The 26,584-nt window shown below is 39.4% G+C and overlaps 1 pseudogene; it reads left to right on the plus strand.

The window, feature by feature from the left end:
* The first annotated feature begins 454 nt into the window (after positions 1–454).
* LOC131913713 (vomeronasal type-2 receptor 1-like) lies at positions 455–24,009 on the plus strand (annotated as a pseudogene).
* Positions 24,010–26,584: the final 2,575 nt, after the last annotated feature.

A 26,584-nucleotide genomic window follows, 5' to 3' on the forward strand; every position in this document is an offset into this window, starting at 1 on the left:
TCAGGAGCATGTAGTAGCTTACCTCCGTTTGTATGTTTCCAAAGATAGGAAATACATCTAAAGATCAATGGATGCTAAGATTAAAAAATAAGTACTCCATTTATTTAATATACACATATAAAATGAGTGTTTAGTGACGTATTGGAGATATTGCTTAGATATGAGGTTGGAGTAGCACTTTTTATCATCCATCTCAAACTAAATTTTAAGACCTACATAGACAAAAGTCTTGGAAGAGTAAATTAGGAAAAGAGAGAAAGAGAGACAAGATGGAAAGTGCTGGGAACAAATGAGGGTGGAGGGAGAAAGAGTGTAAGTGAGAGCGATTGGGACTACTGAGTGGACTGAGAGCTGGCCTCATTCGTTCATGTTTGTATGAGACCTAAAGCCGACGAAGAGTTTGGATGAGAGCAAATGGCATTCCTATCAGGGCTATGGTCCCCCCACCTCCACCATGGAAACTAGCGTATCTGGTGTCTTCACCTTAATAACTGGCAGCCCTGATGTCCTTTGCGCTGATGAGGCAATCAGAGCCTTTTCCCCCAGGTAGATGGATTAGAAAGTCATTATCTATGGGAAAATGGGTGGAGAAGTGAGTCCTGTCCAGCTCACTCCCTCTCAGTAAGTATATTCAGAAGTCATGCCTTCCATTAACTAAATATTATCAGTTGTAGGTTGGTGATATTTCTTCCGGCTCAGCTCTTTAGTGACAAACTCCAGTTTTCATTTTGTAGTTGCATAGTAGCCAGTGAAAAGATCAGTCTCAGGCCATGGTTAATTTCATCAAACAGTTTGGTGAGGTCTCAGTAGGTGTTATTGTAGCTGATGATGATTATGGGAAATATGAAATAAAATCCTTTAGGGGAAAAGTAGAGACTGCCAGCGTCTGTGTTGCTTTCTCTGAAACCATTTCCAGTCTACTCCAATGAGAAAATGCAAAGAGCTGTTAATGCAGTAAAGAGTTCCACTGCCAGACTCCTTGTGCTTTTTACAACTGATATTGACCTCAGCCCCTTTGTGCTGGAAATGATTCATCATAACGTAACTGATAGGACATGGATAGCCAGCGAAGCATGGATTACCTCAGCCCTCATTGCAAAGCCAGAGTACTTTCCATATTTTGGAAGAAGTATTAGATTTGTAGTACCAAGAGCCGTTATACCAGGATTAAAAGATTTTCGTTATGATGTATACCCTAGCAAGGATCCAAATGGTGTACATCCATCCAAGGATCCAAAGGACCGTTGAATTCTGGCAAGCTGCTTTTAACTGTACCTGACCCAACGGCAGTGTGCCTTACAATGTGGACCACAGAGTGAACATGACTGGCAAGAAGACAGACTGTATGACATGTCTGATCAGCTCTGCACTGGAGAGGAGAAGCTGGAAGACTTGAAAAATATCAATCTGTATGTCTTAGATCAGAATCACAGACAATGTCAAACAGGCTGTGAATGCTGTCTATGGTTTATGCCCTGGATCATCTCAGTGGGTGTAAATAAGGATGGGGCCATTTATTCCTAGTGACAATTGTGTGACTTTTTGAACCCAGACAAATAAGTTGCTTTAGTTCAAGATAAGGGTGTAATCCATCTCTCTTTCTTTCTGCTTAAAATTTCTGATTGACCACTGAAGCTGTTCCTCTTGGCGTTTCTCTACCATTTCCAAGCCCCTTACTTTCTTGAACCCCAGATACTACAGACCCATTTTGCACTTTCTCTGCTACCCTTGCATCAAAGAACAATTTCCCCAAAGAATCCTGTAAGAGTAATAAAGGAATAGAATCCAGAAACTCACCAAGATCCAAGTGCTAGGAAGTTATAATAAACATATAATGAGAAATTAGGTTATATTTTAGATGTCAAAAAGATTCCCTTCATTTTAAAAAAGCTATTAGAAAACTCCCCCCAAAATAAAGAGGATTCTTTTTATGGTGAACAACCATCCTATAAACTATCATTTAAATGTTTCAGTGTTAAATTTGCTCCAAGAGTAACTATTATTGCATGGAACAACGGGTTAAGGATCGTTAGGGGACCGCATATCATGGGAGGAATGTTGGTTAGTCCAAAGCAAGGTTTATTCTCCTTAGTATGTCTCCACATGTCAGCAAGTCAAAATAACAAAAGCAAGACCTGACATTAGAGTCTTAATATAGACACCTAAGAAAGCCTGATAGATGTATCAAGTAATTTTTTAAAATTTAACAACAAACTAGTATGTACTTTATACTTTTGAGTGTATCCTATTTCTGACTTAGTCAGAACATTTGTAACACCTTGTTATTTTCATGGTTTATATGGACATTTCTTCCTTTCCTTCCTTCCTTCCTTCTTTCCTTCCTTCCTTCCTTCCTTCCTTCCTTCCTTCCTTCCTTCCTTCCTTCCTTCCTTCCTTTATTGAGACATGTATGTCACCTCTTCTGTCATCCTCAGGGTCCCAGCTGGCACTGACTTGAGCCCATATCTGATGGTAGGGATGTGTGTTCCAGCACTAAATGACAAACAAATACACTTGTAGGAAGTTTATCCTGGGAATAGTCAGGATGTAGAAGTCTTTGAGCATTTCCTTGCTTAGTTCTAATAAGGGAAAGAAAGAAAGAAAGAAAGAAAGAAAGAAAGAAAGAAAGAAAGAAAGAAAGAAAGAAAGAAAGAAAGAAAGAAAGAAAGAAGAGAGAGGGAGGGAGGGAGGAAGGAAGGAAGGAAGGAAGAGAAAAAAAGAAAAGAAAATCTTTCCCATGCATTTGGCAATGAAAATAGCACTTTTGTAAACTCCGGTGTAGTTTTATCAGGACTGAGATGACAAGAGACAAAGGAGGACTAAGAGGCTGGGTGACGTGAATTGGTCCTAGAGTTCCTACAGGTTGATGGTGATTAAAAAGCTCATTTGATAAACTCACTTAGTGAAGGCTTTTGTTAGATAGCCTTTACCTCATCACTAAGATAGTGAGGATTGTCTTTGCTTTACAGACCAGGAAATAAGAGCTTAATATGGGTTTTACCAAAAGTTAGGATTTTTAACAGAGCCTTAGGAATTAATATCATCAGACACTGTAATCCAGTCTTCTATCAAACTCTGCAGCCTTACTTGTCTGTGAAGAGCTGGTGATTGTACCATGTCCTTCAGATGAGGAATCTGAGTGATGCTCAGATGATGATCAGAAGTGTGTCCCTGCATGACGTGTGTCCCTTTCTAAGCTAGGTTGACAGGGTGGGACAGAGTCAAAGAAGGGTTATTTTCGTAAAGGCTTCTTGTCAATGTCTAACGGTCACCTTTCTTACACACTGTTGCACACTTGACCGTGACCTCTTCGGAGCACCCTTCCCCTTGAATGGAACTTTGGATTGCAGAGGCTCAGAATCTCTTTGTGTCTAAGAAAACCCAATTAATATAAGAATACTAAAGGAAAAAGAATAGTAAGAATTTAACAATATCGTACATGCACACAGTGCCTTATGTTTATATTCACTCCATTTGCTTTTATTCCCTTTCTTCTTAAGTACACACATTTTTTCTTCTTTTTCCCCCCTTTTATTCCCTTTCTTCTTCCCCACATACACTTTTTTTTTTTCATTTTTCTTTTTCTCTTTCTGATGACCCCTTGATTTTAACCAGGACCTTCTGTGTTAGCGAGGGATTGGGAAGTATCCATTGGCGTGAGATCACCATTTGATACACAGCTGAAGTCAATGACTAGCCCTCCCCCTAGTTCAGCAGGAAAGGCTGGCACCCCCTTAGCCCCTTCTCAGTCCATGATTGGCTGTTGGTAGGCTCTGTCTCGTACAACCCAAGACAGGCTACCAGGGCTGCCATGAGGGCACATTTGCAGTAGTTATCACTATTCTCTTCTCCCTTTCTCCCAGTTCTTACCCTACACCAACACTGGGATTTTGTTTGATAAACAATGGATTCTAGAGGCACATTAGCTCACTGTGCAGGATATCACCCTTCCAACCATTTCACCTGTATTTTTAAATTAGCTGACAAAGTAGTAGGTTTCCACATGGCTTTTTCATACATCCTTCATGTCGGTTAAGCCCCTCTCCCAATCCTTTCATATTTTCTGTTCTCATCCCCATTGCTGACTGAACCTTTCCTTCTCCAGCGTCCCTCCTCTTTACTTTCATATCACCCATGTTCTACTAGTCCACATCCATTATGCCATCCCCCCAATGTTACCATTTTAGTTTCCTGGCTTCTACAGGCACTCCAGGTTAGATACATAAAGTTAAAATTAGAAGCTAAGATCCACATATTAAGAAAATAGGCAAACCTTTGTCTCTCTGGGTATAGGTTACCCCATTCAGTGTAACTTTTTCAGTTCCATCTATTTACCCATGATTTCCATAGTTTCATTTTTCTTTACAGCTGAACAAAATTCCATTGTGTGTTTGTACCACATTTTCATTATGCAGACATCCACTGATGGACAGCTCGTGTGATTAAGCCCATCTCAGGCAGTCATTTCCTGGAAAAAGACATGTTCCGTTTTTCCTAAGGCAATTAGAATCTTCCCACAATAGCAGCAGACTTTATTGAATTTGACTGTAGTGCGTGTTTATCCAGCCTCTTCACTAGACTATGAGATTTGCCAAGGCAGACAATGGGTCCCTGGGCTTTCCTGTCCACAGACCCTGATAACCCAGGGGGAAAAGGATATGGCATGGGCTGATATTTAGAAGTGGAAGAAATCTAGGAAAGATATAAAAACAAAACAAAAATACCCTCACTTCCCTTCATCTAGAGATAGTTGAGAGTATTTGACACCACAATGCCAAATATTAAGATTTTCATATGTGTATATGACATTCATGATCATACCTACTCCCCCATTGCTCCCCTATTACAGAAGTAATAAGACTTCCTACTGGTAAATGCAAAAAGAGACATATAAAATTAAATTTAATGATTTATTTAACCTAATATATCTAAAATATTCTTTACCATGTTATTATAATTATAATAATATGAAGCTATTGCTAAATTTTTTAGTCTTTATTTTTCTCAAAAATCTTTATGATCCACTATGCTTATTCTATTCATATAGCACCTCAATTTGATCAACTACTTTTCATGTTTGAATTATCAACCTTGATACAGTAGATAATAAAAATGAAAAGGAAAATTACTATCTTATGTTTTAATGAGTTTCAAATTATTCTCTTAATAAAACTCTATGTTCTGGACAACTAAATTTTACCAGGTTTTTATAGCTTTTGTACTAGTTGAAAGTCTTGCATTTATAGCCCACAATCAAACAAAAACAGGGTTTGCTAGAAATGGAGATTGAAAAATGGATACCACAACATCCTAAATTGTCAATTAGACAATTGTAGTGATATTTCGTTTGTGATCTAACAAATAAAGCTTGACTGAAGATTAGAGTGCAGAGCTAAGCCACTAGTTAGCCACAGAGGCCAGGCAATGGTGGCACACACCTTTAATCCTAGTGATCTCTGTCAATTCAAGGCCACCCTGGGCTACACAAGATTGATCCAGTCTAAAAGAGGAATAGAGCCAGGCAGTGGTGGCACACACCTTTAATCTCAGCACTAGGGAGGTTGAGACAGGAAGTGATGTGGCTGGGCGGAGAAAGGAATGTAAGGCAGGAAAAGACAGGCTGAGAATTTGTAGAGGTAAGAACTAGCGCCTGGCTGCTCTGCTTCTCTGATCTTTCAGCTTTTATCCTAATATCTGGCTCTGGGTTTTTATTAAGACCAATTAAGATTCGTGCAACAGACAATAGTGGAGAAAAAAATTACACTGGTCAAGTTGGAGAATGCATGTTCATAGGCCTAAGTTTGAGTTTGTTCTCCCAAAGTGTTCGACAGTGTTTTGGGACCCCCCGAATCATCAAAGGTTAGTTGCTATGATATATCTATGTATATATAGAAAAGTGAAGTTTTACATCTTTTTTTTCAGACACAAATGGACTGTAAAATATCAGCATTATTTCCAGGAACCAAATGAGTTTCCCTAAATACAGTAAATATTGTATCTGTGTAAATATTCAGGGTGTTTTGGATACTTTCAGAGATTGCAATTTTAAATATTAGTTTTGTTATTTTGTCTTTATTCTTCAAGCATTCTAAACACACTTATATCTGACTCCTCTAGTTTATTGCTCTTCCTACACTTTCTCTCAGCAGTTTTTGGCTTCACCATTTTATTCCTATTTTCGTTGTTCAGTGGTTTTTATTAAATTTCATTGTGGTGATATTGTGTTCCCCAAAATATTGTGCACCCTAATAAACTTATCTGGGGTCAGAGAACAGGACTGCCACTAGATATAGAAGCCAGAAAATGGTGGCACACACACCTTTAATCCTAACATTCCAGAGGCAGAGATCCGCCTGGATCTCTGAGTTCAAAGCCACACTGGAAACAGCCAGGCATGGTGACTCACGCCTTTAATCCCAGGAAGTGATGGCAGGAAGCAGAAAGGTATATAAGACATGAAAACCAGGAACTAGGCTGGTTAAGCTTTTAGGCTTTTGAGCAACAGTTCAGCTGAGATTCATTCTGGATGAGGACTCAGAGGCTTCCAGTCTGAGGAAACAGGATGAGCTGAGAAGTTGGCGAGGTGAGGTGAATGTGGCTTGTTCTGCTTCTCTGATCTTCCAACATTCACCCCAATACCTGGCTTCAGGTTTGATTTTATTAAGAGCTTTTAAGATTCATGCTACATTTCATTGACATGTATTCTTTCTGATTTTATTATTACTTTTATATTGATTCCCTCATTATTTTTTAGATGTTTTTTTGGTTTCTTTCCTGAGTAAAATTAATCTTTTATTTCTTCCGTTTTCATATCCATTTCTTTTTTTTTTGCTTTAATTAAAAAATATGTTTAAGCATTCATGAGAAAAGCTGTGAATACTTATAAAGTATTGTGTGATGTTATCATGCATGCATGCATTATGTGATATTTAGGTCATGTTAAGTACATGTCTTCTCAAATCATTTATCAGTGCTTTATGTTGAAAATATTCAAGTTTTTAAATATGGTATGTTATTATTATCTATAGTCATTTTAGTATACAGTTGCATATAAGAACATCTTACTACCATCCACTGAATCTTGTATCATTGGTCAACCATTCCTTCTCTCTCCTTCTCCCTCATGCTCTTTGGCTTTTGGTAATCACACGCTATGTTCTTCATCTCTAAGGAGATCAACTCTTTAAAATTATTTCACTTAGTATAATGATCTCCAGTTTCACCCATATTGTTACAAATGAAACATTTCATCCCTTTGTACATAAATGTATTCTATTTGGGCATATATACTATATTTTCTGTACCCATTCATCAGTTGATGATGTGGGCCATTTCTTGGGTAGTCTGAGTGGTGATCCATGTGAATGTAAAGATGTTTCTTTGATAAACAAATTTAATCTCCTTTGGCTATGTATGCATATTGGGATTGCTGGATATGTAGCTGTTCTGTTTTCAATTTTTGAGTGATTTGCATAACGGTTTCTATAGTGTCCACACTAATATACATTTACACTGTTCTTATGAAGTACTAATGTGTGTTCACACCATCCATATGAAGTACCAATGTATGTTCATACCATCCACGTAGAGTACAAACTTACATTCACCCCACCCATGTAGAGTACTAAATACACATTCACATCATCTATATGAAGTACTAATGTATGTTCACATCGTCCATGTGAAGTACTAGTGTATCTTCACACCTTCCATGTGAAATACTAATGTATATTCCCATTGTCCACATGGGGTACTACTGTAGGTTCACACCATCCATGTGGACTAATAATGTGCTTTCACACTACCCATGTGAAGTGTTCTGATTTCTCCACAACCTCACAGCACTGCCCTTTGTCTTTCTGATAATAGCCCTGCTTACTGGTGAAGGTTGGTTTAATTTTCCCAGCAGTTACAGTAGCCTGCCCTTTCTTCAACTAACGTTCTTAGAGCCTTTGTCAAAAATCTTTTGGTTGGGGAATGCACAGATTTCCATCTAAGATGTTTTTTTTTCTAGACCATTGGTCTATATGCCCCATGTATGTCAACATCACTTTGTGTTGATTCTTTTGATTTTTTGTGTGTATACAATGTATGCATGTTCATTATGTCAAACAGTAAGCCTCATTATGCTATTTTGCATACATACCCAATGCATTTAATCATATTTCCCCTCTGTACTCCTCTTGTCTCTCTCCCTGGTCCCCTTCCCCTCTACAGTTAGTCTACTTTTACCTTCATGCCTCTAAAAACTACAGATTCCAATATGAGTGAGAATTATGATATTTGTATTTTTTGAGTCTGCCACTCCCTTTTAACATTTTGGAAGAATTTAAGGAGGAACCATTATTATATCATTAGATCTACTAATACTTCAAACATGACTTAGCGAGAAGATACTTTTTCCTGGACTTTTACTTAACAACAATAACAAATATTGCTGATTCAGTTTTATTATAGGCCCATTGAAGTTTCCTGGTTCCTTTACATTCTTTTGGTTAAATCTCAGTAAGCTGTCAATTCCATCTAGGTTGCCAAATACAGGTCTACAGCTGATCATAAGAACAGTTTAAAACAAAGGCCTAGTTGGCTTTTGTCTCTCACCAGCAGGCCCCAGGCTGATGGACTGGTTCAACAAGTTCAAGGCCTTTTCAGGACATAGTACACAACAGTTGTGGACCAATCAACCACCCTAGCTTTCTTCAAATGGATCAACCCTAAATTAGGGGAGGAAGCTTCTTCAGAGGCTTTAAAAACCCAGCCTAGAAAAGGGATTTTTCTTAGCAGAAGGTCTTTTTCTCTTTGTGTCTGCTGCATGGCCCCACCCCCACCCTACACATCTGCAGCTGCTGGTGCTGTCTGTGGTGTTTGAAATCTCTCTGCTGCCTCCTTTTACCCTTGAGATTTTTCCTGCCTTTTAATTCTTGAACTGGAAGAGCAAATGAACGCAATCAAGACCCCCTAGACTGTATTAATTAAGCATTATATTTTTAGTTTCTTATTTATATTTGTTTTGATTTTTATTATGTTTTTCTTTATACTGGGTTGTTATTGCTTTCCTAGCTTTTTGATACAATGACAGATGGTTTATTTTCTATCTTTACTTTTTCCAATGTAAACATCGATGGATATAAATTTCCCTATTAGCACTTTTTTTGGCTGTATCCCGTAATTTTAAATTTTCTTTTCATTTTTTCCCCTTCTAAGTTTGCTATAAATGGTAGGCAAGTGCCCCATCACCAAGCTATGTCTAGAACCCTTAAGTTTTACATTCTTATTGAAGACAATTTTATCTTTAAGTACTTTTCTAAGAATATTTGTTTCTATTTTAATTGTTATGTTTATTAGAGTAGATTTTCTTATCAATGATGGTTGTTTCTATTTTAATTGCTGTGTTTATTAGAGTAGGTTTTTTTTAATTAATGATGGTTGTTTCTGTTTTAATTACTGTGTTTATTAGAGTAGGTTTTCTTATTAATGGTTGTTTCTGTTTTAATTGCTGTGTTTATTAGAGCAGTTTTTTAAAATTAATGTTGGTGTTGATAACGATGGTGATGGTAGTGGTAACTGCAGTGGTGCATATGCATATTTCGGAGGAAAATTAGTATTTGTTGGAATGTTTTGATTTTGAGTCTTTGTTTTTTTTTTCCCCCCCACAGTAGACTTGACAAGGATGCATGTTTTTATTGGCTTCCAAAGTCCCTATTTTAAGACTGCCCTCTACTGGCACAGGGAAGGGTAGTTTCTTTCATGGAAACACTTGTGGTAAGGGAGAACTTACTTGACTGCTTGCTTTCGGCCAGCTCTGCAGGATGGTTAACCCTTCCTCCTACGTCTTTACAATTTTGTCAGCATCCTAAAGGACTTGTGTCGGTCTCCTCCCCTCCCTGACCTATCTTCAGTTCCCACTGAAGTGCATGACGCTCGGTGTTGCTGTGAGTCCTGTTCTTCCGCCCTTTCCCTGTAACAAATGCTTCGTTCTTGAGTTTCTTTCTAATTCTTTATACATCTTTAATTAAAATACAGTAATTCACTTTTCTCCTCCTCTCTCTTTCCCCAGTCTAACCCCACTAAAGTCCCCTCTGTCCTCAACTCCTTCCACCCCCTCCCCACTCTCAAACTGACAGCTTCTTATCATTGCACACACATTGATTCTGCTTCGGTGTGGGAGAGAACATCACTTGATTTCAGAAAGATTTGATCTGTTCGCCATAGACCTTGGGTTCTATGCTCTCTTCTGTAATTTTTTTTTTTTTACATAATTCTTTTGCAATTCAGAGTTTTCTGCTTGTGTACGGTTGAAGAGGGAATTTCTGAGATAGCTTTCCTGGAATTCATGCCTATTTCTCTGCTCATAAATACCTTGAAGTTTCTGATATTCAAAGGCTCTTTGTGATGTCAAAGTCTGGGACATGTGTGAACATTTTTGTTTTGAATTTATGCTGTCTTTTTGCAGGATGTGTAGTGATTTCTCAGAGCAACATGTATAGTTACCCTGGGGCAATCCTGGAGCATCTATTCCCTCTGACTGTAGATCTAGAAGGACCTCATTTCTTCCCTGTTTTCTTGTCCTGTATTCCCAGGGAAGATGAGTAGGAGGGGAAGAATTCATAGGTTCATAAATTGAGGTCAGAAACTTTGTAACCAGGTATTCTATGTATGTGTACAAATGCATTTTGAAAAGTTTGAACATACCATTTAAAAGTTCTGTTCTGGAGTGTTAAACAACAGTTAAGTCTTATAACCTAAGATTTTATTTTTAAAGTCATCCTGAGAGATAATAGAAGTCAGGATTTTGAGTAGGTATACTGGTTTTGTTTTGTTTTGTTTTTAATGTGAAATGCTTACTCCAGAAAAGTCTATTTTTTTTACTGTTGTCATTTTGATTGTTATTACTTATTTGTCATTATTATTCCAGCATTCCCATTCTCCAGTTCTGGATATCAAAACCACGGCTTTCCACAGTACTCCTCCACTGGGTGTCTCTGCTCCCTCTACAGCATGGGGGTGCTTTGATACACAAATCTGCGGCGGGAGGTTCCACAATCGAAGTATTACACATGGGGGACAGCAGGGCATGCTGTGCAGGCCTATAATCCAGTTCTAAGAAGGCTGAAGCGGACGATCACAGATGTCAGGCCAGGCTATGTTACACAGTGAGGGAGGGAGAGAGAAAGAGAAAGAAAAAGAATAAGAGAAATGTTGAAAAAAGTCAAACAAAACCCCCATCATTTGCTGGAAATTAAGAGTGCTATCTTGGACCAAACAACTAAATTTATGATTATCTTTAGTGAAATATTAGCTCAGTGAAAATAAAACTATGGAGCAGTGACATTAGTGTACGCTGTTGAGTAACTTGTGGAGTTGGAGTGAAATGATAAACTATAAGGGAAATTTAATGTGTCTGATAAATCTCAGAATGGAGGAATTTACCAAGAGAAGGGAGTGATGAAAGTGTATGTGTATAGTAAGGGACACGTTGTTGCTCCAGAACTTTTTTGGCAGGGGAGGACAGAATGGGAAAAGTGCTACCCTACTACTTGAATATACCCACTTGCCATAAAGTTTGGAATCCCCAGTCTTCCAAGTTTTGGGGAAACCATCTAAGAGTAAAGTATAAGGAACTCGAGATTTTTGAACTCTTATTGTGTGCCAGACATCTACAAGATCTTTTGCATCAGTCAATTACTTTAAATGTTCCATGCATAAATATATATAGGTTTATACACACTCACAAAAGTACACACACACACACACACACACACACACACACACACACACACTCTACATGTCAGTATCTTTTTTGACCCATCCTGAAGCAGTACTTTAATATATTGTGACTGAAAGCCTAAACAGCAGTTTGTCAGTGTTTACCACTGGGGTGCCAGAGCTCTCTGCTGCAGACCTTTCTCTGCCCAGCTGCTCTGTCTAAGCTAGTTGCCCTTAACTACAGATAGCTTTAAGATGTAAACTAATTTCATTGGGGCTGGAGATACAGCTCAGTGGGAGAGTGTTTACCCAGCAGGATTGAAACCTGGAGTTTGAGCCCAGCACTGAAACACAAAAAGTGAATAAATAATTAAATAAAACATAAAATTTGACTCCAGGCAGGGAAGCAGAAAGGCTAACTGCAGACCTCTCCCCACTCTCCTCCAAGTCCAGTTCCCCTAATCTCACCCCTACCTCTATAGCAGACTACCTTTTGTGGTCTCTCCTCACTCTCTGCCCACATTCCCAGGGGATTAGGCTGATTCTGGTGAAACAACCTGCTTTCCTCTGTCCTGTGGACTCTCCCCAACCCCACCCTTCCAGGACATCCCCATTTCTAAAAGTCAGCTCCCAATACCTAGAAACACATTTACCCAAAACCTGCAGTGGCCACACCTGTCAGGATCTCAAGTATTTCCTACCAGGCAGCACACAGCCACCACACCCCACTAAGAACCAGAGAGGGCAAGAGAAACCAAGGAACAAAACACCCATCCAACACAGACAAGACAAGACATCAGCACCTAGAATTACAATGTTCCTAAACCCTGGTACTTAGACGCCATGATAAAAACACAACCATCAGCAGCCAGAATGATATCTCTCTACTACAGTCCAGCAACCCTACCACAGCAGGCCCTGAGTATTGCAACATAGCTGAAACATAAGAAATAGCCTTCATGGATAGAGGTCCTTAAAGAGGAAATGAATAAATCCCTTAACGAAATCTATGAAAACACAAACAGGGGAAGGAAATGAATAAAACAGTTCAAGATCTGAAAGAGGAAATACAGTCAATAGAGAAAACCCAAACTGAGGGAAACCTGTAAATGGAAAATTTAGGAACTTGAACAGGAATCTCAGAAGCAGGCTTCACCAACAGAATACAAGAGATGGACGAATCCCAGGCACTGAGGACACGGTAGAAGAAATGGATACACCAGTCAAAGAAATCCTTAAATCTAAAAATATCCTGGCACAAACATCCAGGAAATCAGGGACACTATGAAAAGACCAAATGTAAAAGTAATAGGAATAGAATGAGAAGACGCACAGGTGAAAGGCACAGAACACATTTTTGACAAAATCACAGAAGAACATTTTCCCACCTAAAGAAGGAGATGTCTATCAAGGTACAAGAATCAGACAGAACAGCAAATAGCCTGGACCAGAAAATAAATTTCCCTCAGCACAGAATAATGAAAATATGAAATGCAGATAACAAAGAAAGAATATTAAAACTGCAAGGGAAAAAGACCAAGCAACATATAAAGGCAGACCTCTTAGAATTACACCTGACTTCTCAATGGAGACTCTAAAAGCCAGAAGGGCCTGGACAGATGTGCTGCAGACTATAAGAGACCACAGATACCAGCCCAGAATTACTATATTCAGTAAAACTTTCAATCAAAATAGATGGAGAAAATAAGACATTCCATGATAAAACCAAATTTAAGCAATATCTATCTACAAATCCAGCCCTATAGAAGGTGCTAGAAGGAAAACTACAAGGTAAAGAGGTTAAATACACCTAAGAAAACACAATATACAAGGAATAAATAATCCCAGACCAATAAATCAGAAGAGGGGACACACACACCACAACAAAATAACAGAAATCAACTATATATATATATATCAATAGTCTGAATTCCCCAGAGGGGGGAAAAGCACAAGCTAACAGACTGGATTAGTAAATGTGCTCCCCTTTTTTCTTTTTTTTTCTACACCCAAGAAACAACCTTACCATTACCTCAGTGTAAAAGAAAGAAAACAATATTAGAAACAAATATGCCCAAGAAGCAAGAAAGTGTAGCCATTTTAATATCTGACAAACTAGATTTCAAACCAAAACTAATCAGAAGAGATAGGAAAGGTCACTACATACTCACCAAAGGAAATCCACCAAGAGGATATGGCAATTCTTAATATCTATGCCCCAAACACAAGTGCACTCAAGTTCATAAGAGAAATACTACTAAAACTTAAATCACATATTGACACCCACACACAGATAGTTGGAGACTGTAATACCCTACTCTCACCAATAGACAGGTCATACAAACAAAAACAAAACAGAGAAATGCTGGAGCTAATTGACATTGTAAGCCAAATGGACCTAACATATTTACAGAACATTTTACCAAAACACAAAAGAGTGTATGTTCTTCTAAGTACCTCATGGAACTTTTTCCAAAATTGACCACATATTCATACATAAAGCCAGTCTCAACAATTATAAGAAAATTGAAATAGCTCCCTGCATCCTTTCTGACCATCTCAAATTAAAGCTGCATTTCAGCAACAGAAACAACAGAAAGTTTACAAACTCATGAAACCTGAACAACTCACTACTGAGTGAAGAATGGGTCAAGACAGAAATAAGAAAGACACGAAAGACTTTCTAGAATTTAATGAAAGTGGACATAACAACATACCCAAACTTACAGTACAGAAGGATCTCCCAAGGAAGGAGAACTAGAACACATAATTTTGGAGAGACGGGGGTGGTGTGGAGACTAGAATGATGGGGAGGGGGTAAATGATTAAATGATGGGGGGGTAAAGGAAGGGATACAGAAGGGACAGCTTACACTAAGGGCTATTTGAGGGATCATAAAGAAACCTACCACAGCTTCTTAAAATAGATACATATATGAAAGAGATCTAAATGAAATTACCAAACAAGGGAGATGAAGTCCCAACTAGACATTTCTCACCACCAAGTGAAACCTCCAGTGCCAGAAATGGGTTACATAAAATTTATTTGTTGGCCTCATGGAAACCCACAAATAACCCAGGCAATTACTAAGGCCGTTGGTTGCTCTCTACAAGCTTATGGTAAGACCTTTTGCTGAAGACAATAGCTACATAATCTCATTGAATATGGAAAAGCCATACTGGTGCCTAAGTAAAGTCTTCACATCTCCTGGTACTGAAAGGTACTTTGCATGTTACCAGAAGAGAAAGGTAAAAACCAACCCAGTTACAAACACTTCTGTCTACAGTGGGGACTGGTCTGCAAGATACTCTGATACAACAGTGGCACAAACATGGTGGGACTAACCAACCACACTCTGATGGAATTTAAAGCCTACTCCATGATATGGAAGCCATGTCTGACACTACTTGAATTATCAAGAACCTAATACTAGATAGTCCAGGGACCTAAGTGGTTACATACCTCCATCTTAGCCTAGAAGCTATTATCATTTGATAAACACCCAAAATGAAAATTTAGTTTTCTCTAAGAGAGTCTCACTGGGAAAACACATTATTCTTAAGGGTAGACTGTATGTCCAGAGTAGATGGTCTACAGAAAACAAATTCAGCCACATCTATAGAGATTCATTGTCTTGTGATGTTCTGTCATGACTTTTAAAATTTTTATTTTTATTATACACACACACACACACATACACACACACACACAGAGTATACAGAGCACATATATAGGAGAGAGAATATTCGCTGTCTCTGTCTCTCTGTCTCTGTCTCTCTCTCTCTCTCTCTACCCTACAGGTTCTTTGTGCATATAACATGGCTTCCAGTTTAGTGTTTTTATGGCATTCCTGCGTGTGCAAATGAGTGAGTCTCTGCATCTATATCTGTTTCTTGTTCTTTTTTCCTGGGCTCTTTTCCTTGTGTGTCTTTGTTTTGTCCTATTCCAATGTGTTAGTTTTTATTCTTATTTTATTTTATTATTATCTCTTGAAAGCCTGTTTTCTAATGAGAGAGAAAGAGAGTGAATTTGGGTGGGAATGGAGATGGGAAGGAACTGGGAGCAGTAGAGGGAGAGGAAATTCTAATCAGGATATAGTATATGAGAAAAAAACCCTCTATTTTTGATAAAATAACAAAAGAGTAAAAAAAAAAAAAAAAAAGAAACCTGAAATTCAGTTCCTGAGCCACATTAGCTGTATCAAGGGCTCAGCAGCCTTGTATAGCCTGGGGCTACCACATAGGACAACACAGATCTGGGACGCTTCTGACATTGCAGAAAGGACAGAGCTGCTTAACCAGAACTGTGTAACATCTTCTATGACTCCGAGCCTATTCCCTGCATGGTGAACTACTTCATGGATGACTCTTGACACACTTCTGTTTGTTTTGCTTAAGCTAAGTATAGTGCAGGGGCTCATGTCCTACATGGAAAAAAGAATAAAGAATATGTTGCTGTTTGTCCAATGTTTGCAGGAATCTTATTCTATTAAAATAATAGAAAAACAATAAAATTTAGCAAATTTCTATTTTAATACTATTCCAATACAGTACAATCACACTTTTTCTTAACTTCTCTACTAGAATTAATGTATTTGTATATCGCAGTTGCTTCCAATGTAGTCTGTTGACCCACCTCAGTCAGTGAGGCTAAGTCTCCCAGGATAAAAGAAAATGCCCAAGATCTGAGTTGGGTGATGAGGGGACTCAAGGCTTTTGAGCTCAAGAGCAATGCAAAAGAGCACTTCTCCTTTTCATACAGAAGCAAGCAATACACTAGGTGATATTTACAGTCAGCTTAAGCAAATACAAGTATAACAAGGGAATACACCTAGTGTGATGTCTGATTATCTTTGATCATGTGAAAGAGCCAAGAATATTCCTCCCAGGCCTTTGCCTTTCCCACAGGGATAGTGTGAGCATGGCAGAGCATTCTCTTCATGTCCTTGCTTTCAAGTGCATTCACTTATCATAGTTTATGCAATTCTTTCTAAGACACTTTGTGGGAAGAACATTCTGCACTCTGCCCCATCCATAGTTCACAATCAGTTCACAGCTTTCTTACACAACTGCCCCCTCCCTCCGCCCGGCACTGTAGTAGTTAAACACAAATTTCATAAACATTTACATCAACAGTACACATTGATTAGTGATTGAAGATTTCACAGGCTTACATTGTGGGTTGATTATTTTTCTGTTGGTTTTCGAGATGTGAGCTCACTCTATAGCTCAAGGCTACTTCAAACTCACCAACATCCAGAATTAGCCCTCCACATTCTGGGATTGCAAGTATGTGTCACCAAGCCTGACCCGGAAAAGGTATCCTACCCCTCCTTGAAATAAGAACACCTCCTCCAATTGAGATATAAACACTTATAAATGCTACTTATGAATTTTAAAGCATATCTCTATGTATAATATAAAAATATAGGAGTCTGGGAAGATAAAGAGCATGTATCCTGAAAACATGAGACCTGAAGACCTAATATTCAGTGACCACATAAAAAGGCAGGCATGGCTATAATACACCTGTAACCCCAACACTGGAGGGCAGAGGCATTGTAGAAATGGAGAGCTTGCTGGCCAGCCAGCCTAGCCAAAACAATGAGCTGCAGTTCCAATGCGAGATCCGGCCTCAAGACAGTAAGTTGAACAACATTAGAGGAAAACACAGAAAATCTTGCTCTAGCCTCTGCATACACATATGTCGGTGCATACTCACATGATTGCACCATACACACAACACAGTGCACACACACAGCAAAATAAACAAATTAATTAAGATAAAATTCAAAATATAAAGGGAGACCTGTGTTAACTACAGGGATGTCTAAACTCATTTAACAAGAAAATATCTATGTGCTACATCTCTCTACTTTTCCTACTTTTTGCTGTTGTACAGGCTGTTTTCTTTTTTTTTCTTCTTCTTCTCTGTTGACCATTCATGGCTCATGTTTGATTTTAATACAATGGTGGGGAGAAATCATTGTTTGAAGATCTCTGCTTTGCTGAGAGGGATTATCTTTCAGATTCTCAAGATGATTCTTGGGGACATAGGCTTCCCCCAAAGGAGCAATAGACTTATCAAATAGTCTCATCTCCAGAGTGTCACAGGCAAGATGCCTGGTCTCGATCCCCAGAACCAGAACTAGTCTGAGCATTAGTGTGGCATTTCTGAGCTCAATCACAGGACCATCCTATTGGAAATGTTCTTTCTAGACTTCTCTGTGCTGTCTCTGTACAGTATCTTGTCCCAGGTACCCTGGGTTCATCTCCTTTATAAACAGAAAAGTCTCCATGGGAACCCAATGAGAACTTTCTTAGTTTCTTAGTTTCACAGAAGAAGATACTTTAAGACTTCTATTATATCCATTGCATTTGTCTTTGTGTGCAGATGTGTGTCCTCCAGGGACCTGTGAACAGATTTGTTACAGGGAACCTTATGTTGCTTTGATTGTCTGCCATGTACAGATGGATGTGTCAGAAAATCCAGGTGGAGAGGAACATTTTCTCAGTGATATTAAATCAAGATTAAACATGTGTTGGTCAATAACAGGTCATTGGGAATCCTTTTGGTAAATTGTGTAGACAGTGTATGACAAAAACATAAAATTCACCAAAGTTCTGTGCAATGTGAAAAAAGCTATAGTGTGGATTTTCATTTTCAAAGCAGCTGAAGTTGGGAAAGACCTACAAATATGAAACTGAAAAGGATGATACTAAGCAACATTTGTGAAATGTGAAATATGAATAAATTCACAGTCTTCAAATTCCTTGCTTATGAACTAGATTAAACGTTAACTATAATTGGAGGAAAGTCACCCGATTGTCTTCATGTTCTAAGCACTGAGAGCACATGCCTTGCACAGATTCTGCTGCATGAACGCCTACAACAGTCTGCTCAGTTGCTGCTCCTTGCTCGCTGGAGCCGACTGATCAGCAGGTTCAGGCTGTGGGTTTTATTGATGCTGGTTTGCTGTGTTTCTGTTAAAAGGACACAATTGTACTTGTCCTTTGTCAAATGACCCTTAAGAGCAGATCATACTTTAAAAACATGCAGTGGGTCTAGGGAAATATGAGCACACTGTAACCTGAGCAACTCCCTGGTGTCAGGTCTGCAGAGAATTCCAGCCACAGGAGTCAGCACAGCACTCAGAGTGATGAAAGGAAACTCCAGTCTTTACCTGAATTCTTGAGTGAATATTAACAGAAATCCATTTCGCTGACTAACATAAACTCACCTTGCGTTGACACCAATACTCTCCCTTAGACTCTCCATCCCGACAGACCCCTCTTCCTAGCCTCAGGGACCACGGTTGCTACTTTGTTTCCCTTCCTGTCTTCATTCTCTCCACCCACTCAGATCTGCATCTAGGGTTGGGGATATCCAAATGGGCAGCTATAAAATTCTCTTCTGTGAGCGGATATTGAATGGTGGATTGAAAACACAGTGGGTTTAAATAAACTGCTTTGTCCAAATAATAATCTTGTTGATCTTTTCACCTCAGTAGCTATTCACCCCATTTCTGGATTGTTCTGAGCTTTATGGAGAAGAAAAAGAGGAACACACCAGTAGAAAATACCAGCTCAGGAAAAGCTGAAATGGAAAAGAAGGACTAAATTCCTAAAAGTAAAAGTAATTCTCAATCTATAGGTGTATCTGCACATTCCATTTTATCATGACTAATTTGAGACACTGTATAGATTTTTATATGAGGGTATTTCAATGATTCTTGCAGAGTTTTCCAACCTTTTGACATTGTGACATGATATCATCTACAAAATTCATGCTCAAGAACAGAATAATTGATTTACAAAGAAAAACCACAAAATAATCTCTTACTGCTTTAAGAACTTTACATTGCATGTTACTCATAGCTGTCCTTGGCGGCGCCATCCATGAGTTGAACATGACTGCTAGAACTTTTGACTACTCTGGAATGTTCACAATTAAAGGTGACAAGTGGATTTTCTTGCAGTCAATTCTCTGCTCTTTCTCAATAGGCCAAAGGGAATGTGATCTATGTGGGGAAGATGACTGGTCCAATGCACAGAAGAACAAGTGTGTGCCGAAGGAGGTGGAGTTCCTCGCTTATGAGGAGGCCCTGGGGTTCACCCTTGTCATCCTCTCCATCTTTGGGGCACTTGTGGTCTTGGCAGTCATTGTGGTGTATGTGATCCACAGGCACACTCTGTTGGTGAAGGCCAATGACTGGGAGCTGAGTTTCCTCATTCAGATATCTCTGGTCATCACCTTGCTCTTCATAGGCAAGCCACTCAACTGGTCCTGCATGGCCCGCCAGACCACTCTGGCACTGGGCTTTTGCCTTTGTCTGTCTTCCGTTCTCGGAAAGACTATTTCACTCTTTTTTGCCTACAGGATTTCTGTATCCCAAACTCGGCTTATATCCATGCACCCCATTATTCAAAAACTCATTGTGCTGATCTGTGTTTTAGGGGAGATTGGTATATGCTCAGCTTACTTGGTGTTAGAGCCTCCAAGGGTGTACAAGAACATTGAAACTCAAAATGTAAAGATCATCTTTGAATGCAATGAAGGTTCTATAGAGTTTCTGTGCTCCATATTTGGGTTTGATGTCCTTCTGGCCTTACTGTGTTTTCTCACAACCTTTGTGGCTCGCCAGCTGCCAGATAACTATTATGTAGGGAAATGCATCACTTTTGGGATGCTGGTCTTTTTCATTGTCTGGATCTCTTTTGTGCCTGCTTACCTGAGCACCAAAGGCAAATTCAAAGTGGCCGTTGATATATTTGCCATTTTGGCATCCAGCTATGGCTTGTTAGGATACATATTTCTTCCCAAGTGCTTCATTATTTTGCTGAGGCCAAAGAGGAACACTGAGGAAACTGTGGGCAGGAGAGTTCCCACTATAGACAAGAGCATCCAACTGACCTCAGCTTCTGTGAGCAGTGAGCTTAACAATACCACAGTGTTGACTGTGCTGGATGTGAGTTGTGAGTTGTGAGTCCCATGTGATATGATGACCTGGTTCCACCTTCCCTTTCAGGTTGCTTCTGAAGCAGCTGCTTGTTGCTCTGGGGTAGCATTGGCTTGTTGCTGTGTTAGTGTAAGGTTAACATGGTGAATGAAATCAACATCAACAGCTGTCAGATTCATTTGGTATTAGCAGTGACACGGGATTGGGGGAAGGAGAAGGTAAAGTCATTGTCAAGATGAGAGCTGGAAACCTCGAAGACAGAGCTGACATCAGGTGGACGTCGTAAGCTGACCAGGCTATTCTGAACACAGCATCAGGCCCCAATTTATCAATGAGTGAAAGGAGATATGGGAAGGTCTGTTTGTGGCTGGCCTGGGGTCCATGTCTTCAGACTATTGAGCAGTAGTGTTACTAAAATAGCAAACCTCCACTCAGAAGACCAAGTCGAGAATAAGACCTGCACTGGGTAGAATCAGGACAGTGTGTGGATGCTGCATGAATTTTCCCAGGGAGCCTATTGCTAGTCAGATAGATGGGGCAATAATAGATGGCAGGAACAATTCCACTCAATTTTAGTTTGGTGAAGCAATGAATTTCAATTACAGAGATGTAGGTGACATGTCATTTACAGAAGCATGGTCATCTACTCCACTGGAGAAGAGTCTTGCTCCTCCTTTCCACCAATTATCTGTTTATCCGTCTTCTGGGAGGAGAAGGCCCTCATATGCCTCCCCTTGTGATGCTCGTGAGATTCCTGAGCTTTTGGGTGCCAAACACTGGCATGTTAATGATCCAGTTTTGTGAGAATCTCATACAGGCAATGACAGTTGTTCTGATTTCTAGCCAACAACATTCATGTTATCCTTGTATAATACAGGTCCACAATATGATGAAAAAATGTATTCAAGTTCAGCAGGTCAAAGAGCACTTCCCTAATTTAAACTAGTGTCATTTTAAAGCATGTATCAATACTGAGCATGGATGAGAACAGAAGCTTTGTATGCTTTAGGACAATATCCTGCTAATTAACATGACTGTAGTCATTTACACTTGCTATGATGGAATGACACAATGTCATATCCTAAAATACTTGTAAGATATTTGGCTCCTATGACTGATTTGTATCAATGACCATTTCAAGACCATTAAGTATGTTTGAAGTACCATGGTGCAGTATTGGCTGTCGGACTTCTGTCTCATCAACGTGCCACTGGGCAGAGCATTTTCAGTATCTTCAGGAAGTGTTTTTGAATTCTGACATATCTTCTATTAATAAAAACATTTACTTTTTCTGAATGAGTATGTTACCTTTTGTATTTCCACTTATTGTTAAGTATTGGAAAAGTAATATAAGAGAAAAACAAATGATATGGAAATCAATAAGAAATGTGGCATTACTACCCAGGAAATTATTATCAGCACCTCCTGAAGCTGAACATGTCTATGCCTTATCATTTGGGGAATTCACTGCCAGGAACTCATCTAACTAAGTTGTCTGTATAGTTACCAAAGAGATTTGCAGTAGCATCAATTTAATTGCTAACCAAAAGCTAGCCCCAAATCCTGTAGTGGCAGAATAGATAAAGAAGTGGAGATACACTCACTCAATGGAATGCTGTAGAGCAATCCTTAAGACAGGGCTGCTTTATGGGCAAAGACACTGAAAGAGCGGAAGTGACTTGGAACTGGGAAGGTTAATCGTATAGGCAGGAGAGAGGAATGGCTTGGGCCAGGAACGTAGCTCTCAACAGCATGGGCAGGTTGAACACGGCCACATCAGAATTGCTGATGTACTTTAGACAGTTGACTGCTGCACGTTTAAACATAAGCATATGTTCAAAAGAAAAGGAAACACTTAAAAAAAAAACAAACTGATGTTTAAGCAACTGACATTGTTTCCAAAAATGATCTCGTTGTAAATTGGCTTTTACTGCTCTTGGAAATTCTGTCTAATAAGGACATGACTCAAGCTGATAATTCTGCATGAGATCTCAAAGAGGTTTCTGGTGCTCACTAATATTTTTATTATTTTGGAATTTCATACAGCACACTCCACTCACACTGGCTTCCCATCCCTGCCAGGTCCACCCTCCCATCCTCCCACCTCCCCCCCAAAAATACCCATTACGTCCAACTTGTGTTGCCCATATACTCACCGGAGCATGGGTAAACTCACAGTGGCTAGCCCCTTAAGGAAAACAGTCTTTCCCCACCCTCTCGCCAGAAACCATCAACTGTGAAGACCTACACTTCAGCATCTTTATCACAATTTTTAAGGACTCTCTTCAATAGCTTCCTGTCTGAAGTGTTGCTTTTTCTTTTTGGTGTGTGTGTGGGGTTGTCACAGAAACCATCAATGCCTCTCATTCTCAGTTATGAGTTATAACTCTCAGTTATGAGTTATTAAGTCATCAATACCATTGCAAAAGAAGCTTCCTTGCCCATAGCATCCAGCAACAGCATGGATCGTGGATATCAACATGGTTTCCAGTGGCAGCTCTGATCATGGACATCAATGTGGTCTCCAGTGGCAACATGGACTGAAGATAATTGTCATTGTCTTTGGTGCATCACAATCTTTGAGGATCATGGACCTCTACGTGCCCTCCAGTGGCAACATGTTTTCAGGCTTTTTTTTTTTTGAGATAGGTTTCTCTGTAGCTTTGGACCCTGTCCTAGACTAGCTCTGTAGACCAGGCTGGCCTTGAACTCACAGAGATCCACCTGCCTCTGCCTCCCGAGTGCTGGGATTACAAGTGTAACAATTACCACTGTCCGGCTGTTTTCAGGCTTTTTAAAGTAAATCTTTATATAGTGTTTAAATATTGATGGAGAGGCTAGTGTCCTTAGCAACGTTCTTGACTGGAGAGACCAAGACATATGATTCACTTTGGTGTCTTAGTCTTAGGATTTGTTGGAAATAACAGAGCAATAAAGAGTTTAGAAATATGATGTAGGATCAGTAGTTTCTTTCTTTCCTGTGAAATGCTTCATAAGTTGCCTTAGCTCTCTGAGCATGAATTCAGTGAATACTCAACATTTAATAATTAACAATTAGTTAATTTTAGAAGCTTTTACAATAGAAAGTATTTAAGAGCTACTCCTATCATCAGAAGCTAGTTGTATCTTGTGTCTGCCCATCCTAGGCCCATGAGTTTCAGGTATTTGAAACTCCAGTGGGGTCGGTGAGCTCCCCTATTTCCTCGTGGTCTGCTGTGCTCCTGGTCCACACAGTCACTGAGATCGAAAATCACCGTTTCCCTTTCCTATATTCCCACCCCGCCCACATGAACCAGAGAGCCAACCGCTTCAGTATGGTTCTTAAACCAGTCCCTTTCTCTTGATTCACCAATCAGTTCATCAGCAGCTTTCCACCACAGAACTTGTCACTCACCCAGCTTTTGTCTTTGATACTAGTCTCTACTCGGCATCTTACATTGATTTTCTCCTTCTCCCCACTGCTTCCAATACCATCGTCAATGCCTAGAACAGTGCCTGGTGAGTGGTGTATACCCTTGGACGCTATCTGTTAAATGAATGCCTGCAAAGTAAGCGAAAGGACAAAAGAGCAAATTCTGTGGCTCCTCTCTCAGGCCAGCACCACACTTACTTAGATGAAAGTAGCCTATTTTGAATGGTTTGTTTGTCTCTGCCACGCTGTCTACACCGCACTGCTTGCTCTGCAGGAAGAGTCATCGTGGGTGCATATCTGACTGCCACTTCCTGGTTAAATTCCCTGCGAGGCTGCTGCTCATCCTGTTCTTTTTCTCCATTCATCTTTCTTTCAGATTCCTCTCTGACCCTTTATGATTTCCCATCTCACTAGTCAGATTATTATAATTCCCTGAATGCATTGCCTCTGAGAAACAGTTGCTTCTCCTTCCTGGAATGTCCCTCTCTCATATCCCTCTTTTTCAGCCATCTTCCCTCAAAGAGCCTGGTGTGCATCTCTTCTCCACAGAAGCTTTCTTGCCAATATTTCTCAAAGAAGTTGGGATTAAGTCCAAGTTGCATGAATCCTAAATGGTCTTATAATAAAAACCTGGAGCCAGATATTGGGGTAAATGCTGAAAAATCAGAGGAAACAAGCCCAGCCACTTCTCAACTCGCCAACTCTTCAGCCGATCCTGTCTCCCCGAATCCTCAGACTGAATGCCTCTGAGTTCTCAGCCAAAAGGGCCTAATGCCTGTCTTCTCCTGCCTTATATTCCTTTCTCTGCCCAGCCATATCACTTCCTGTCTCAACTTTCCTAGTTCTGGGATTAAAGGCATGTGACTTCCAAGTACTGAGATTAAAGGTGTGTGATCCCACGTGCTGCAATCAAAGGTGTGCAACACCACTGCCTGACCTCTAAATTTAACTCTGTGACTGTCTCTGTCCTCTGATCCTCAGGCAAGCTTTATTTCTTAGATTGCAATGATCAGCACAGGTACATTCCTAGGAACTGCTATGGTGCCTCTGATACTAACATTTATCATCTTGTGTTGTGACATCCTTTGACAGAACACTTTGAACTCAGGCTGTTCTGCATTCTTCATCTCTGTATTTCTCATTTCCAAGAGAGGACCTGACGCATGATAGGTGATTCATAAATATTTTCTCAATGTCACTGGACAGGATCAGGTGGCTATTGAACTCAGAGGTGTCTTGGGTCATTGTAATCAGAGGGAACTGCACATAATTACTGTTTGCTCATTTTAAAGTTCCTAAGTCGTACTGGCATCCAGTTGTACTTATGTCCATGGTTGTGGCTGTATTGATTTTTCTTCAGTATGGTCCTGCTTTCCAATGAATGTCATACTAAAGGGAACTGTAAATCAGAGTGTCTTAGACATTTTCCACTCCTGAACTATTTTCACCTGGGAAGTTTTTAATCACACAAATCTATAGGTCTATAAAATAGGTATACAAATCAAACATTTACTGGTAATGATTTGTAATTAAGTGTATTTTTAAAATCATATATATGTACTTTTATCATTTTGAAACAAAAATAAATTTAAATACTAGTAAGATAGATGCACCTGTTCATTTTACATAAATAATTAAATCTCATCTGGTTATTTGAGACTACATCTTCCATAGTTTTTAGAGTTGATTGATGTTTTGATTTTATAATTGTCGATATCGAGAAGCCCCTCCATAGTAATACAATGCACAAAATGGCAGAAGTATGTTTAGGGCAATTTCCAAAATTGTTAGAAATTCTGTTCTAATTACAAGACAAAATTTGTTTAATAATATTTTATGAAATAAAAGCAAATAGCAATTTTTAAAATAAATCATTTTAGTACAGTATAATTCAGTGTAATCCAAAGATACACTAATTTTAACATCTACATGCTGAGGAATGACCGGTGGAAATTTTTTAGGTCTTTGTTTATCACTATTAAATCATTATGTTTCTAGAAGAACAAAAAATATTAGATGTATAGTAAGAACACTGCAAGTATATCATGGGACAGTCTCAAATTTGAGCAGGGGCATTTCAAACAGTATTTGTTGGTGTTTTGGAACAAGAAAGCATCTGCCCTGTGAAATGTGCATGCTCATGTTCAAAACCAAGATGCAGTGAAGTTGTGTGACGCAACATGGGCGGACATTGTCAGAAACTCCTTGATTTATTACATTTTTGATGTTAAGTTGTGGTTGTTGCTCATTCAGAAACCTTTCACTATTGCCAAATGTTTGCACTCCCACATCTAGTTGCATGACTCCTATGGTGTCCCAACCTATAGTTTAAGAAGCTAGAGGCCAGTGGATCCCTGTGAGTTCCAGGCCAGCCAGGGCTACATAGTGAGACCCTGTTTCAAAAGAAGAGGATAAAAAAGAGGTTTGGGGAGGTAGTGGCAGCAGCAGTTTTGTGGGCTGGCAAGATGGCTCAGTGGGTAAAGGTGCTTGCTGCCAAGCCTGATGGC

The sequence above is a fragment of the Peromyscus eremicus genome, chromosome 6, assembly GCF_949786415.1.
Source record: "Peromyscus eremicus chromosome 6, PerEre_H2_v1, whole genome shotgun sequence".
NCBI classification, from domain to species: domain Eukaryota; kingdom Metazoa; phylum Chordata; class Mammalia; order Rodentia; family Cricetidae; genus Peromyscus; species Peromyscus eremicus.